The sequence below is a fragment of the Mirounga leonina genome, unplaced genomic scaffold (assembly GCF_011800145.1).
Source record: "Mirounga leonina isolate KUSES-001 unplaced genomic scaffold, KU_Mleo_1.0 Mir_179, whole genome shotgun sequence".
Lineage (NCBI taxonomy): Eukaryota > Metazoa > Chordata > Mammalia > Carnivora > Phocidae > Mirounga > Mirounga leonina.
The window spans coordinates 5709653-5725337 of NW_023270466.1; the positions used below are offsets into that span (position 1 = coordinate 5709653).

A 15685-nucleotide genomic window follows, 5' to 3' on the forward strand; every position below is an offset into this window, starting at 1 on the left:
ATATGTCATTTGCAAATATCTTCTCCCATTCTGTCGGTTGTCTTTTGGTTTTGTTGACTGTTTCCTTTGCTTTGCAAAAGCTTTTTATCTTGATGAAGTCCCAATAGTTCATTTTTGCCCTTGCTTCCCTTGCCTTTGGCGATGTTTCTAGGAAGAAGTTGCTTCGGCTGAGGTCAAAGAGGTTGCTGCCTGTGTTCTCCTTTAGGATTTGGATGGACTCCTGTCTCACATTGAGGTCTTTCAACCATTTGGAGTCTATTTTTGTGTGTGGTGTAAGGAAATGGTCCAGTTTCATTCTTCTGCATGTGGCTATCCAATTTTCCCAACACCATTTGTTGAAGAGACTGTCTTTGTTCTATTGGACATTCTTTCCTGCTTTGTTGAAGATTTGTTGACCATAGAGTTGAGGGTCCATTTCTGGGCTCTCTATTCTGTTCCATTGATCTATGTGTCTGTTTTTGTGCCAGTACCATGCTGTCTTGATGATGACAGCTTTGTAATAGAGCTGGAAGTCCGGAATTGTGATGCCGCCAGCTTTGCTTTTCTTTTTCAATATTCCTCTGGCTATGCGGGGTCTTTTCTGGTTCCATACAAATTTTAGGATTATTTGTTCCATTTCTTTGAAAAAAGTGGATGGTATTTTGATGGGGATTGCATTGAATGTGTAGATTGCTCTAGGTAGCATTGACATCTTCACTATATTTGTTCTTCCAATCCATGAGCATGGAACGTTTTTCCATTTCTTTGTGTCTTCCTCAATTTCTTTCATGAGTATTTTATAGTTTTCTGAGTAAAGATCCTTTGTCTCTTTGGTTAGATTTATTCCTAGGTATCTTATGGTTTTGGGTGCAATTGTAAATGGGATCGACTCCTTAATTTCTCTTTCTTCTGTCTTGTTGGTGGTGTATCGAATGCCACTGACTTCTGTGCATTGGTTTTATATCCTGCCACTTTACTGAATTCCTGTATGAGTTCTAGCAGTTTTGGGGTGGAGTCTTTTGGGTTTTCCACATAAAGTATCATATCATCTGCAAAGAGTGAGAGTTTGACTTCTTCTTTGCCAATTTGGATGCCTTTGATTTCTTTTTGTTGTCTGATTGCTGTGGCTAGGACTTCCAATACTATGTTGAATAGCAGTGGTGATAGTGGACATCCCTGCCGCGTTCCTGACCTTAGGGGGAAAGCTCTCAGTTTTTCCCCATTGAGAATAATATTTGCTGTAGGTTTTTCATAGATGGCTTTTATGATATTGAGGTATGTACCCTCTATCCCTATACTCTGAAGAGTTTTGATCAAGAAAGGATGCTGTACTTTGTCAAAAGCTTTTTCTGCATCTATTGAGAGGATCATATGATTCTTGTTCTTTCTTTTGTTAATGTATTGTATCACATTGATTGATTTGCGGATGTTGAACCAACCTTGCAGCCCAGGGATAAATCCCACTTGGTCATGGTGAATAATCCTTTTAATGTACTGTTGGATCCTATTGGCTAGTATTTTGGTGAGAATTTTTGCATCCATGTTCATCAGGGATATTGGTCTGTAATTCTCCTTTTTGATGGGGTCTTTGTCTGGTTTTGGGATCAAGGTAATGCTGGCCTCATAAAATGAGTTTGGAAGTTTTCCTTCCGTTTCTATTTTTTGGAACAGTTTCAGAAGAATAGGTATTAATTCTTCTTGAAATGTTTGGTAGAATTCCCCTGGGAAGCCATCTGGCCCTGGGCTTTTGTTTTTTGGGAGATTTTTGATGACTGCTTCAATTTCCTTAGTGGTTATAGGTCTGTTCAGGTTTTCTATTTCATCTTGGCTCAGTTTTGGTAGTTGATACATCTCTAGGAATGCATCCATCTCTTCCAGGTTATCTAATTTGCTGCCATAGAGTTGCTCATAATATGTTCTTATAATTGTTTGTATTTCTTTGGTGTTGGTTGTGATCTCTCTTCTTTCATTCATGATTTTGTTGATTTGGGTCATTTCTCTTTTCTTTTTGATAAGTCTGGCCAGGGGTTTATCAATCTTGTTAATTCTTTCAAAGAACCAGCTCCTAGTTTCGTTGATCTGTTCTACTGTTCTTTTAGTTTCTATTTCATTGATTTCTGCTCTGATCTTTATTATTTCTCTTCTCCTGCTGGGTTTAGGCTTTATTTGCTGTTCTTTCTCCAGCTCCTTTAGGTGTAGGGTTAGGTTGTGTACTTGAGACCTTTCTTGTTTCTTGAGAAAGGCTTGTATTGCTATATACTTTCCTCTTAGGACTGCCTTTGCTGCATCCCAAAGATTTTGAATAGTTGTGTTTTCATTTTCATTGGTTTCCATATATTTTTTTAATTCTTCTTTAATTTCCTGGTTGACCCATTCATTCTTCAGTAGGATGCTCTTTATCCTCCATGTATTTGAGTTCTTTCCGACTTTCCTCTTGTGACTGAGTTCTAGTTTCAAATCATTGTGGTCTGAAAATAGGCAGGGAATGATCCCAATCTTTTGGTACTGGATGAGACCTGATTTATGACCTAGGATGTGATCTATTCTGGAGAATGTTCCATGGGCACTAGAGAAGAATGTGTATTCCGTTGCTTTGGGGTGGAATGTTCTGAATATGTCTGTGAAGTCCATTTGGTCCAGTGTGTCATTTAAAGTCTTTATTTCCTTGTTGATCTTTTGCTTAGACGATCTGTCCATTTCAGTGAGGGGGATGTTAAAGTCCCCCACTATTATTGTATTGTTGTCGATGTGTTTCTTTGCTTTTGTTATTAATTGCCTTATATAACTGGCTGCTCCCATGTTAGGGGCATAGGTATTTACAATTGTTAAATCTTCTTGTTGGATAGATCCTTTAAGTATGATATAGTGTCCTTCCTCATCTCTTATTACAGTCTTTGGTTTAAAATCTAATTTGTCTGATATAAGGATTGCCACCCCAGCTTTCTTTTGGTGTCCATTAGCATGGTAAATGGTTTTCCACTCCCTCACTTTCAATCTGGGGGTGTCTTTGGTTCTAAAATGAGTCTCTTGCAGACAGCATATCGATGGGTCTTGTTTTTTAATCCAGTCTGTTAGCCTGTGTCTTTTGATTGGGGCATTGAGCCCATTTACATTCAGGGTAACTATTGAAAGATAGGAATTTAGTGCCATTGTATTGCCTGTAAGGTGACTGTTACCGTATATTGCCTGTGTTCCTTTCTGGTCTATGTTGCTTTTAGGCTCTCTCTTTGCTTAGAGGACCCCTTTCAAGATTTCCTGTAGGGCTGGTTTTGTGTTTGCAAATTCCTTTAGTTTTTGTTTGTCCTGGAAGCTTTTTATCTCTCCTTCAATTTTCAATGACAGCCTAGCTGGATATAGTATTCTTGGCTGCATATTTTTCTCATTTAGTGCTCTGAATATATCCTGCCAGTCCTTTCTGGACTGCCAGGTCTCTGTGGATAGGTCTGTTGCCAATCTAATGTTTCTACCCTTGTAGGTTACATATCTCTTCTCCCGAGCTGCTTTCAGGACTTTCTCTTTGTCTATGAGACTCGTAAGTTTTACTATTAGATGTCAGGGAGTTGACCTATTTTTATTGATTTTGAGAGGGGTTCTCTGTGCTTCCTGGATTTTCATGCCTGTTTCTTTCCCCAAATTAGGGAAGTTCTCTGCTATAATTTGCTCCATTATACCTTCTGGCCCTCTCTCTCTTTCTTCTTCTTCTGGGATCCCTATTATTCTAATGTTGTTTCGTCTTATGGTATCGCTTATCTCTCGAATTCTGCCCTCGTGATCCAGTAGTTGTTTATCTCTCTTTTTCTCAGCTTCTTTATTTTCCATCATTTCATCTTCTATATTACTGATTCTCTCTTCTGCCTCATTTATTCTAGCACTTAGCGCCCCCATTTTTGATTGCACCTCATTAATAGCCTTTTTGATTTCTACTTGGTTGGATTTTAGCTCTTACTTCTCCAGAAAGGGTTTCTCTAATAACTTCCATATTTTTTTCAAGCCCAGCTAGTATCTTTAAAGTGATGATTCTGAACTCTAGATCTGACATCGTACTAATGTCCATATTGAGTAGGTCCCTGGCAGTCGGTACTACCTCTTGTTCTTTTTGTTGAGGTGATTTTTTCCGTCTCGTCATTTTGAGCAGAGGAGAATAGATTAGTGAGAGAACAAAATGCTAGCAGAGTAAACCCGTCCCCAGAAAATATACTTTAAACAAATCAGAAAAGACCTGAAGCAGTGGGATAAGAAAGGGAAAGAGAGAAAAAAGAAAAAGAAAAAAAAGAAAAAGAAAAAGATAAAGATAAAAACAAAAACAAACAAAACAAAACAACAACAACAAAAGAAAAACCAGAATGTGATCAAATATCATCTATATGGTATATAGATCAGTGCCACACACTAGATTTGGGGTGTATTTTGGTCTTTTAGAAGAAAGTGCCTCCCAAAATTTTAAAGAAAGAAAAACTTATATATGTACAAAAATAAGGGTTGATATGATGAAGGGATGGAATATGACTGTAAAAATGGAAATTATAAAAAATTTTATAAAAGGAATTGATAAGAAGTTGTTTGAAAAAAGAAAGAAGAGGATTTAAAAAAAGAAAAAAGAAAAAGAAAAAAAAAAGGGAGAGGATGTGATCAGGCAGGGGAATAGAAAACACCATATACTAGAGATTTTGGGTATATTTTAATCTGTTAGAAGAAACTATCTCAAAATTTTAAAGAGAGAACAACTTATATATATAAGCCAAAAATATGGGTAACTAATATGAAGGGATAGAATATGAATCTAAAAATGAAAAATAAAAATGTTTTTTTTAAAAAAAGGGATTGATAAGATGTTGGTTGAAAAAGGGAAAAAGAAAAATTCAAAAAGAAATAAAAAGACAAAAAAGACAGTTAAAAAAAATTAAGTTTAAAAGACTAAAGAATCATGGTAAAAAAGCCGTGAATTCTGTGTGCAGTAGTCCCCTAGCGCTGGAGTTCTGCCGTTCTCATTGATCGGTAAACTTGGTCTTGTCTGGCTGTTCTCGCTGATCTTCTGGGGAGGGGCCTGTTGCCGTGGTTTCCAAATGTCTCTGCCGGAGGCGGAAGTGCCCCGCCCTTGCCCCCTCCCGGCGAAGTAATCTGCTCGGGTTTGCTCTCCGGGGCTTTTGTTCCCTGCGAGCTTTCTGTACAGCTTTGGAGGCGGAGAGTGAAAATGGCGGCCTCCCAATCTCTGCCCCCGGAGGAGCCGAGAACTCGGGGCCCCGCTCCTCAGTGAGCCCCCAGAGAAAAGCCGTCAGTCACTCCCGTCTCCCTCGTCTCCGGCCGCACTCCGTGCTCACCCGGCCTGTGACCGCGCGCTTCTATCTCTGGCACCCGACCCCGGGTGGAGTCTCCAAACCCAGCAGATCCCTGCGGTGCACTCCCGCGCGGCTCCCCCCGGGGGAGGAAGGGGAGTCTCCCCGGATCTGCCGCTTGTGGGGTCCCTGCTGGAGGAGCAGGGGCCCGACTGTGCCGCGGATCCCGGTTTATGGCAACCCCGAGCTGAGAGTCCGCGCCTGGGCTCTGCCTCTGCAGCCGGCTTCCCTGCTCCGATACCTGGGAGCTCTGCCACACTCAGGCACCCCCGGTCTTTCTGTGACCCCGAGGGTCCTGAGACCACACTGTCCCGGAGGGTCCACCCCCCGCTTAGCCACCAGAGTGACGTCCCTCAGCAGAGCAGACTTTTAAAAGTTCCGATTTTGTGCTCCGTGGTTCTACCACTTGCCAGAAGCGGCCGTCGGAGGCCCCTCCCCCGCTGTCTGTCCTCCCGAATATCGCCACGGATTCATTCCTCCGCACGTCCTACCTTCCAGAAAGTGGTCGCTTTTCTGATGAGAGAGTTGTTGCTCTTCTTTTCTTCGATCTCCTGTTGAGTTTGTAGGTGTTCAGAATGGTTTGATCCCTATCCAGCTGAATTCCTGAGAGGAGACGAAATCCAGGTCTCCTACTCCTCCGCCATCTTGCTCCGCCCACCCCCTTCAATCTTCCTCTCTTAACAGCAGTAGGGACCTAGCCCAGGACAATCAACCAGCCCTAGAGCTAGAGGTCTGCTTGGATATTGGGAGCCAGGGCACGCAGCATTGGGAGGGCCCAGAGTCAAAAGCCTGAAAGTAGTATGAGAGACAAGCCAGGGACACTTCGTGGCCTCAGCTGCTGTGAAAAGAAGGGAGGAGAGGAAAGTTCTAAGTTAGGGTTCTCTAGTTAACACAGTTTAATATAAGGAAATGCTGTTTAATTGAAGGTAAAAGTGTAGTGTAGTAATAAGAGCCTGGGATTTGAAGTCAGGCTCTCCTAGGTTCTTACCCCAGCATGGCTCCTTCCCAGCTCTGAGATTCAGAGTGAGTTACTTCATCCCTCCAAATTTCGGTTTTTCACCCTTGGGAGGAATAAAAGAGATAATATCTGTGAAAAGTAGGTGTTCAATCAGTGATTGATAACAGTTATATCAATAGTCATCTTCTGTGCCTCAGGCCCTGTATACAGGATCTACATATAGTAAATCATTTAATCCTTATTACAGTACACCCCCACCCCCCCAACACCATCATCATAGTGGGTATTGGAGGGCAGTACTTCCTATATGCAGGCCCTCAGGTAATCCTTCATCCAACACTATTTAGTGCATGACATGTCTATCCCTATTTTCCCAGTAAGAGCACTGAGGTACTGAGGGGCTGACCACGTATAGGAGGAGGAGGTTTAGGACCTACATCAAAGTTTACACTGGGTTCATTCCAATCCTCTCCTTCTAATTTCCTATCTTAATTTAGACACTAGAAGTGAATACCCTGAAACATAATTCCCAATAGCAAAATTGGTATTTAACGTTGAGGGGGGGCATCTTGAGAAATTAAACATTCCTTTGAAGAAGAGCCAATGTTCTTCTCCTTTCTGATCCACAGATTTAACAATGTTTTTATGCTCATAATAGGTTTCCAAATGTGGAAATGAATTCTTTCACGCAGACACTGACTTGGACCCAGGCAAGGCCATCCTCCATGTAGGTGGGCCAGCTTTATAGGCAGTCCAAATGGAGTGTCTTAAAGGGAAGGTGGCAGGGTTTGAGCCACCAGGAGGTGACATGCAAATTCAGGGGGGTATCCAGGGGCCATGAAGACATGAAGATTTTTTTCTAAGTGTTAGACTTTTGCCTGGCCTTTTGTTTAAACTCCCCATCTTCCACCTTCTACTTCCAATTCTGGCTTCAACTGTTAGAAGTGTTATTGTTATCCGCTTGTTTTTTTAAATTAGATGTGAACACACACACATAGAGCAAGCCAGTGCATCATACAAAATGAACATACCCATATGATTTGATAAGTTCCTTCATTTCTACCTCTTTGTGTTCATGCCTTTTGATGCTGAAGGAAGTCTTATACAGGGAGATTGCGTGGGGCTTTAGTAAATGGCCAAGATTATTAGCTCTTCAGGAAGCTGCTTGAAGGAAGTGTGGCTTGTTTTGGTAAGTCTGAAGTGTTTCAGATTTACCATCCTTTCTTTTTAAGCAGACATACGGATTTTCTTCATGCAAAATCACATCAGATGTGGCCATTATTCCTAAGGTCAGGAACAACAGTTTACCTGCAAGACATTTTTTTCCCCCTTTGCTTCTGTACCTGCCCTGGAGTAACTTTTCAGATTCCCTGATAAGATGGAGCAGTTTCCTTAGAAACTAATGCAAGAAAAGAAAGACAAGACAATTACTAGAAATGGTGTATTCTTATTACCAGTGTGTACTATACACTCTTTTGGAAGAACTTAGGACACAAATATAGCAAATTTCATGGAAGCAACAAAGTGCATTTTTAATTGGGAAGGGCTTCTTTCTTTTTATCCTCTTCCTAATAAGATTATGAAGTTCATGGGGATGGCCCTGAGCCCTCTGGCTCCGAGGGCTCCGGGGGACTGGGATCTTATCATTGTGAATATTTATCAAGGGACACACTGTTGAGCCCACAAAGAGACTTTTGTTGGGATGGTCTCTGTTTAAGGGTGGCCACCGACCACCAACCTTCACCCCCTGAGAGGACGCCTTTCCCAGTTAGGGTCATGTTTTGGCTAGCAGGTTTAAGCTTCCTTTTAAAATTCCCCTTAAAAGTTAAGGCGATTTCCTTCCTGCAATGAATCTATTTCAGCAAGTATAGCAGAATATTTTCTGAACCTTGAACATCTTTCCTGCTAACTAATGTCAGAATCTAATTCAGCTATTAAAACAGACTGTTTGCCCTTTTACCTATGCAGCATATTGTACCAATTTTATCTGGGTCTCCAAAGGCCCCACACCTACCCCCGGAGCCTCTAATCTATAGCCCGGCTGCAAACTGATCCTTGGGCACGTCTCTCAGGCACGTGAGCCATTGTGAGCGGGGCAAGGTTCTTCAGATTAGACCAGCCACTTAGTGTTCAGGGGCCAGTCTCCTCTGTGTCACACTGTTTTGCGTTGTTCTCTTGCTTCGATTAATTTAACATTATCTATTGAGCGCCTCCCCTAGCAGGCTTTAGGCTGGACACTAGGGGACAGAAAGGAATAGATTCCATGTCCAGCCTGCAGGGAGCTCCTAATCAACATGAAGATATGCATGAAAACAGATCGTTATGATTCAGTGTAGGAGGTACTTTTGGGAGTTTCAGAGTCCTTGGTGCACAGGGAAAGGCCCATGCGTCCTAGCCTCAAGCCTTCAGGCAGAGAAGTACACCGAAGGTTCTAAGTAGGGGAGTGCCATCAGCAGATTGGAAGGATACTCTGGGGGGCAATGTGGAAGATCGATGTGGGCAGGGAGGACTAGAAGTCATGAGACCAATGAGAAACCTAGACAGCTGTTCACTCAAGAGATCTAGAGCTGGAACCCGGGCAGGGATGTGGCAGTGGCAGGAGGGTTTGGGAATAATGAACAGATCTGAGGGATATTCCAGAGGGGCCACGGATTAAGACTTGGTTGGTTGGTTTTGAAAGTTACGTGGAGGAATCCAGCGCAACCTGACCTTTCTTTCTGGGCCACTCAGTGACCCTTTGGAGTAGTGCTGGAAGCAGAGGGGGCTGGGAATTTGTCTCGGGAATCCATGTGGGGCAGGGAGTGGGAGGGAGAGCATTTGGAGGTGGAGGGGAGGGAGTGAGGAGTTGTGTTCTAGACATCTTCAATGTGAGGTTTCTGTTCAAATGTTGATGTTTTATGAGACCAAGGGAAGAAAAAGCTGAAAGTGCTTAGAAGGAAATCTAAACAGACCCTGGGCACTAGCTGGCCCTGATGCAAGAGCTCCCTGCCCAACTAATACATCAACCCTATCAACTGTGGCTTGCTCTTCCTTTTTTTAAAGATCTATTTATTTGAGAGCAGGGGAGAGAGCAGGGGGAGGAGCAGAGGGAGAGAGAATCTTTTTTTTTTTTTTCAAAGATTTTATTTATTTATTTGAGAGAGTGAGAATGAGAGACAGAGAGCATGAGAGGGAGGAGGGTCAGAGGGAGAAGCAGACTCCCTGCCGAGCAGGGAGCCCGATGTAGGACTCGATCCCAGGACTCCAGGATCATGACCTGAGCCGAAGGCAGTCGCTTAACCAACTGAGCCACCCAGGCGCCCCAGGAGAGAGAATCTTAAGCAAACTCTGCACTGAGCGTGGAGCCCGACGTGGGGATCAGTCTCACGACCCTGAGATCACGACCTGAGCCAAAACCAAGAGTTGGACACTTAACCAACTGTGCTACCCAGGCACCCCAACAGTGGCTTTTTCTTTGCTCATCAGTTATTATGTGTGCACGTCCCTGTGTTTGGTTTCATTCACTGCCCTGCCTCCCCCGTGGAGCTAGGGAGTGCTCGCTTATAGATGTGACCTCAGCCATTCTCATTATCTGCCCGAGCACAAATGACTCCTTTTGATCGAGAAACAAATAACCATGTGCAGAGTTCTGAGACGCACACTATTTGTATCCACATGTAGAAAGGGAACTTAAAAACCTAAACTACGAAAATTTAAAAATCTGTGAGGAATGTCGGTCGCACTGCCGAACGAGGGCTTTTCCATTTCAGACCCTGAGCACCGAGGGCCCCAGTGCTTGCGTTCATCCAGTACCTGCACTTCCAGCGTTCCTTCCATCTGTGGTTTAGTTCACGTGACAGTTGCGGGGGCCTTAGAAAGTTGTGAAAGTTGTGCTTTCCTTCAGAGGCACGGATAGAACGCGATCGTGAGACTCTCAAGGGCTGCAGGTGGGAGCAGAGAGCGGTGAGGACCTCTCTTCTGATCGGCCGCAGGTGATAGGCACAAGTGGCAGATAGAGCTGCAGGCCAGCCCAGCCATCCGCGTCCCTCGGCCCTCAGAAATCAACTGAACAAGCAATACAGCGCGTGCAATACCATCTTCACACGAGCCCTAGGCATGTTAGTATCACAAAGGGAAGAGCCCCTGCCTTTCAACTTTCTCCACTTGAAACCCAGTTATTTCTCTCACCCGCATTATGCCACGGTGTCCAACATATTCTCTCCCCTGCTGTGCTAACTATGTGTGACCACTTTTATAGCTCAGAGGGCCTGGAGACAGATGCCTGAAACTCAAGAGTGGCCTTACAGGATGTACGAGTGCAGAGAGGGTACTCTCCAGCCAGGGGGTAAAACAACCTGCTGTTCCAGCTACCCAGGAGGCTTGGGTAATGAGGCGCAAGTACCGCTCACTAGTACAAATATGGGGGCATGCAGTCGTGGGTCTGTGTACTTCTGGCTATCTGTATAAAATCAATTTCCATAGTGATCAGACATGCAGAAGAGTAATTTCCTGTAAGTCCAGGGTCCCAGCGAAGTGGAAATGCTTCTGCTTGTTGTTGTGATTATTTAAGCCACATGATCTCAGAGGGGAAACATTCACCACTGGCTTAGACTCTGAGTGTCTTGATCTGAAAAAGTCAACTTTTGCTTTACCATGGCTATCTATCCAAGTCCAGACCTAAAAATTCACCTGCACCGTCATCTCAATTACTACGATCAAAACAGCAAAAACTATGGAATTGTTACTTTTTCCCTCCAAACAGTCTGCAGTTCATTTCTTCCTTGCTGATTAAGCATTATTGGGGTGCCTGGCTGGCTCAGTTGGTAGAGCATATGACTCTTGATCTTGAGGTTGTGGGTTTGAGGCCCATGTTGGGCATGGAGCCTACTTAAAAAAATTTCAGCATTATCACACATCTCTCATAATTTCCTTGGGAAGTAAGCCACTTATAGTACCTTCATTTTTTTTTTTTTTTTTTTTTTTTTTTTAGCAGTTGAAGTTATTGCTTTCATCATTCTCTCATAGTTTAAAGTCTCATTCCCTGTTAGCAATCCCCAGACAGGCATCAGTGTGGTTCGATGTCTGCACTGGTACTGGGAGTCTAGAAACCTGGGTCTTTTCTTTAGCCCTTTGTCTGGCCTGACTTTGGCCAGTCTTCTTATGAGGCAGTTTCTCCATCTGCTCAAAGCCACACAATAATTGACACCCACTTCACAAGGATATTATGAGGAATGAAGTGATAATGGTTATAAGATGCTGTGAACTTTTCCAAAGGAAAGTGATCTGAAAACACATGTTCTTTTCATTCACGGGAGAGTGTCTTTTGCTCCTGGATGCAGCTGAACGATGAACTCTCCTGCCCTTACACTTTTGCTCCTCCCAAGGGTCTCCCCATCTCTTCAGAACTGTAAATGAAGGGCAGACAAACAGGGTGACCACAGCAGGGGCCAGGCCGCCTTCGGCAGGAGAGATGTGAGCAAGAAGGAGAAGGCAGGGCTGTTTGGTGCAAGTACAGGCCCTCCTTTTCCACAGGCTTGCCTGTCCCCAAAAATCACAATCGATGTATCATGATACCTAAGTTCAGCATAGAAAGAAAAGTGGGGGCTTCGTAGCCAGGCAGCATAGACTTGGATCTGTGTGGCCTTGGTTAAGTCCCTTAACTTCCCAGAACGTGCATTTGCTCATCTCTGAAATGGGGATACTAATATTGGTCTTGTGCAAATAATGTCAAGTTTAAATGGGATATTCTTTCTAGTGTCTGGTACACAGTAGGTGTTCAGTAAGCAATAGCTACTACTTTTATGCCTTTACTTGGTAGTGGGCAGAGGGGTTTTTGTTTGCTTTGTTTTTGGGGCCACTCCATAATAGGACCTGTGTGTACAAACACTAAATATGGCAACGCAAAATTTGCCTTATTACTTTCCAGTGGAATAACCAACCACACAGTTGGCCCGGCCAGCTCTTCAGGTCATAGACTGTAGCACAAGTTGTTCACAATCTCCACTTTGGTCTCCCTGCCTCCGGCCTCTTTCCCTTCTGTTACTCCTCCTCGACTCCCTTTTGTTTGTGCCATTCTGTGGACATGCTCCGAGCCTCCTCGATGAGGCCAAGGCTCAATGGCAGGATGTCAGGGTTCTCACAGAACACCCCTTTTTTCCCTCACCTCATTCTGTGTGCCTGCCCAGTTGACCATGGCTTTGGACTTTCCTGCTTCTGCTCCCTTTGCCCTGCATGCACTTTCCTTCCATTTTGCTGGCTCTGCACCATCGTTGGGGACAGCACAGCCTTCCTCCATGACATGGTTCAAGCGTTGCTTCCTTGAAGAAGACTCCCCTGACACGCCTCCCACCGTCCTCCTTCTAGCTGAGCCACCTGAGGCAGCCAGTGCCTCTTGCATACGTAGTCCCACATCTCTGCATTAGCGCTGGTGGCACTGTGGGCGTGCCTGGTATGTGTCCCTATCAGACAGTGCAGCCCTGGGGGTTCCCAGCTCAGCCCTCCACAGAACCTTGTGCCCTGTAGGCATCCACTGAACCAATGCTGCAGGGAGAAGTGTTGCCCATTCTTCAGTTTTCTCTGGTGAAGACTTGGGCCTTGCTCAGTGACATTCCAGGGCTCAGCGCCCCGGCCCCTCCCCATGCCACCCTTGAAACTGTGTGTTTGGGGGCGCCTGGGTGGCTCAGTTGTTAGGCGTCTGCCTTCGGCTCAGGTCATGATCCCAGGGTCCTGGGATCGAGCCCCGCGTCGGGCTCCCTGCTCAGTGGGAAGCCTGCTTCTCCCCCCTCCCATTCCCTCCGCTTGTGTTCCCTCTCTCGCTGTGTCTCTCTCTGTCAAATAAATAAATACAATCTTTAAAAAACAAAGCAAAACAAAAAACTGTGTGTTCCAGCTAAAATTCCCTGAAGGAAATTTATGTCCACGTCCTCTTACTCGCTCCTCCATGACTATGCACAACAGCTGTTTGCCCTCTTTTGTAAAATCACTCAAAAATGGCCATGAAGTCACTCCCAGACTTCTCTTCTTCAGGACATTGAACCCCAATTCCCTCGACCCCCCTTGTGGACCCAGTGTACTCGCCCCTTTGATCCTCACTACGCTTCTTGTCTAAATCCTTTCTAAATCCCCTGTCTTCCTCTCAAGTTGGGCAAGATTTAAGAATGCCCGTTTTCCTAGAATGCCACAGCTCAACAAAGCTTGGGTCAGAGTCAGCCTCTTGCGTTGGCTTTCCGGAGATCGCTGGAAGGAGGGTGACGGGAGCTCTTGGCCCCAGGGCTCTGGAGGGCTCCCGACATCCCAGTGCCCCTCTCTGGCTGGAAAGGAAGCAGATGAATGGGCGACTTAGGAAAAGCTTCAGGGAAGGAAGGACCCAGGAGAAAGCAGGCGTGCCTCTCAATCAGGATAGACAACTTAGAGCACCAGCAGATCCCCAGCTGTTGAGGCCCCAGGGCAGGAACCCAGCACCACCAAGTGAACCCCCCCTCCTGGGTGCCAGACAAGGTGGGGATGGTCTGCGTTCCTTCCCCACAAGAGCAGGCCTTCCACGGAGCCTCTTACCTTCAGCGGAAATTATACAGTCTGTCTGCCCTTGCAGCCTTGCACGTTTCGTTAGAAAGCAAATCAGCTTTGAGTTCCTCAGACACTTCTCTAAGGGGCCCCTTCAGCCCTGCTCTCCTCCTCCTCCCAGCAGACCAGTCAGGCCTGTGAAGGGCATTGCCAGCACCTCCCAGTGCGGCCGACCGAGCCCAAAGAAGAACAGTGATCTGGATCTAAGGTGCTCTGAGAGCCACCTCCTCCCTTCCAGTCACCCACCCACCCACCCCTGCCCCACGTGCTGCACACGTGCATGCACACACATGCCTCCACGCTCTGCGTCACAGCAGGAACTTGGCCGCTCGCACCTGGATTGATGCTGTTGAGTGACCACGAAGAAGTAGTGGGGCAAGGCTCGGGGATGGTGGCCCCTGTGGGCACCTGCATACAAGGCACGCCCAGTAATTCCACTGAGCCCGCGAACCTGGAGGAGCCCAGCACAAGCATCCTGGGGAGGTCATTGTTCTCCGCTTCTCCACTTCTGGCCTCTCCCCTTCCCCAGTCATCCCATCATCTTGATGGGCATCATCTTGAAATGAATCCAAACAACTTACTCTGCGTAGTCCCTCCTGCCCTCCGTTTTCTTTGGAAATACTAACAGTTGTGCCCTTCTGCAACATTTGCTTTTGCCCTGGCCCAGGAAGACCAAGGCACACCAGTGACTTGCTTCTCACTGGGGAAGAGAAGGTCGCAAAAATATCAGTCAGCCCCTTCTTCCCCAACCCCATCCAGGCCCGCTTCTCCCTCCCTTTCTCACTACTGCCCAGCCTGGAGCATAGCCCAGGAGGTGAGGGAGCACTGGCTTCAGCCCCTTAACATCACAGATGGATGGCATTGTGTCTTTCCACAACTTCTCTGCAATCCCTAAAGGGAGGGAAGGAATATTATTTATATATATCTGTGTGTGTGTGTGTGTGTGTATGTATATATATATGTATATATATTTATGTATGATGTAGAATATAATATATAAAATTTTTATAGGTTTGGAGTTTAACACATTGGGAATCTCTTACTGGGAAAGGTGGTTTTTAAATTAAAAGTGAATACTTTTTATTGAAACAAAAGTGAAATGTTTTCATTCATTCAAATAAAAAATATCTATGGGAAGCATCTTTTATACCAGGAACTGGTCTCCATTCTGGATCTTGAGAAGTGAGTCAAACAGCCATAGACCCTGATCTCAGAGAGCTTCGATCCAGTGAGGGGACAGTTAAAGGGCAAGTAATGAAATAGAAGGCAGGCACGCAGTGCGGAATGCCATGGCGCAGAGGGCAGGGAGCGTGGTGGATGCCGCACACACAGCCTGGGACAGGGCTCGGGAAAGGCCTCTGCGAGCGGGGAGATGGAGCAGGGGCCAGGGGTATCTAGACAGGGACTGTGGTTGCTTTAAATGTCATTAGCCCAGGAACACAGGAAGATGCAACCTAAGGTCTGTTGACCCTAAATATACTGGATACTTCACGAATTGAAGGAGTATTCAAATCAGCGGGACATGAAACCAAAAGAATTGGAGCTGACTTTGGGTCAGACTTAACGAGCAACTTTTATTTCAAATAAAGCAGCCCGTGGGCCTGCTTACGCACACTCCCCGCAGCCGGGCCCCTCTGCGCTCTGACAGGGGATCGTGCCATCTGTGCCTGCCGCAGCCGCCGTCACGATAAAGTTCAAATTTCATTTTGATGTGCTAAGTGCTGGAGCGTTCCGATTTCACTTTGCTGCCAACTGTGGAGGAAGCAGTCGTGCCTGATGTGTCCTCTCCTCCCTGAATTGAGGCTCCCAACCCAACAGTTCCTCTCAAGGCATTAAGAGCACCTATTACAGTGTGCCTCCGATTTTTAGATCC

General features: G+C 45.5%; 1 protein-coding gene across 9 annotated transcripts in view; it reads left to right on the forward strand.

Annotated features, from left to right (window-relative positions):
* AOPEP (aminopeptidase O (putative)) overlaps nt 1-15685 on the forward strand; it is a 355797-nt gene that overhangs the window by 238230 nt on the left and 101882 nt on the right. The window lies entirely within an intron of this gene.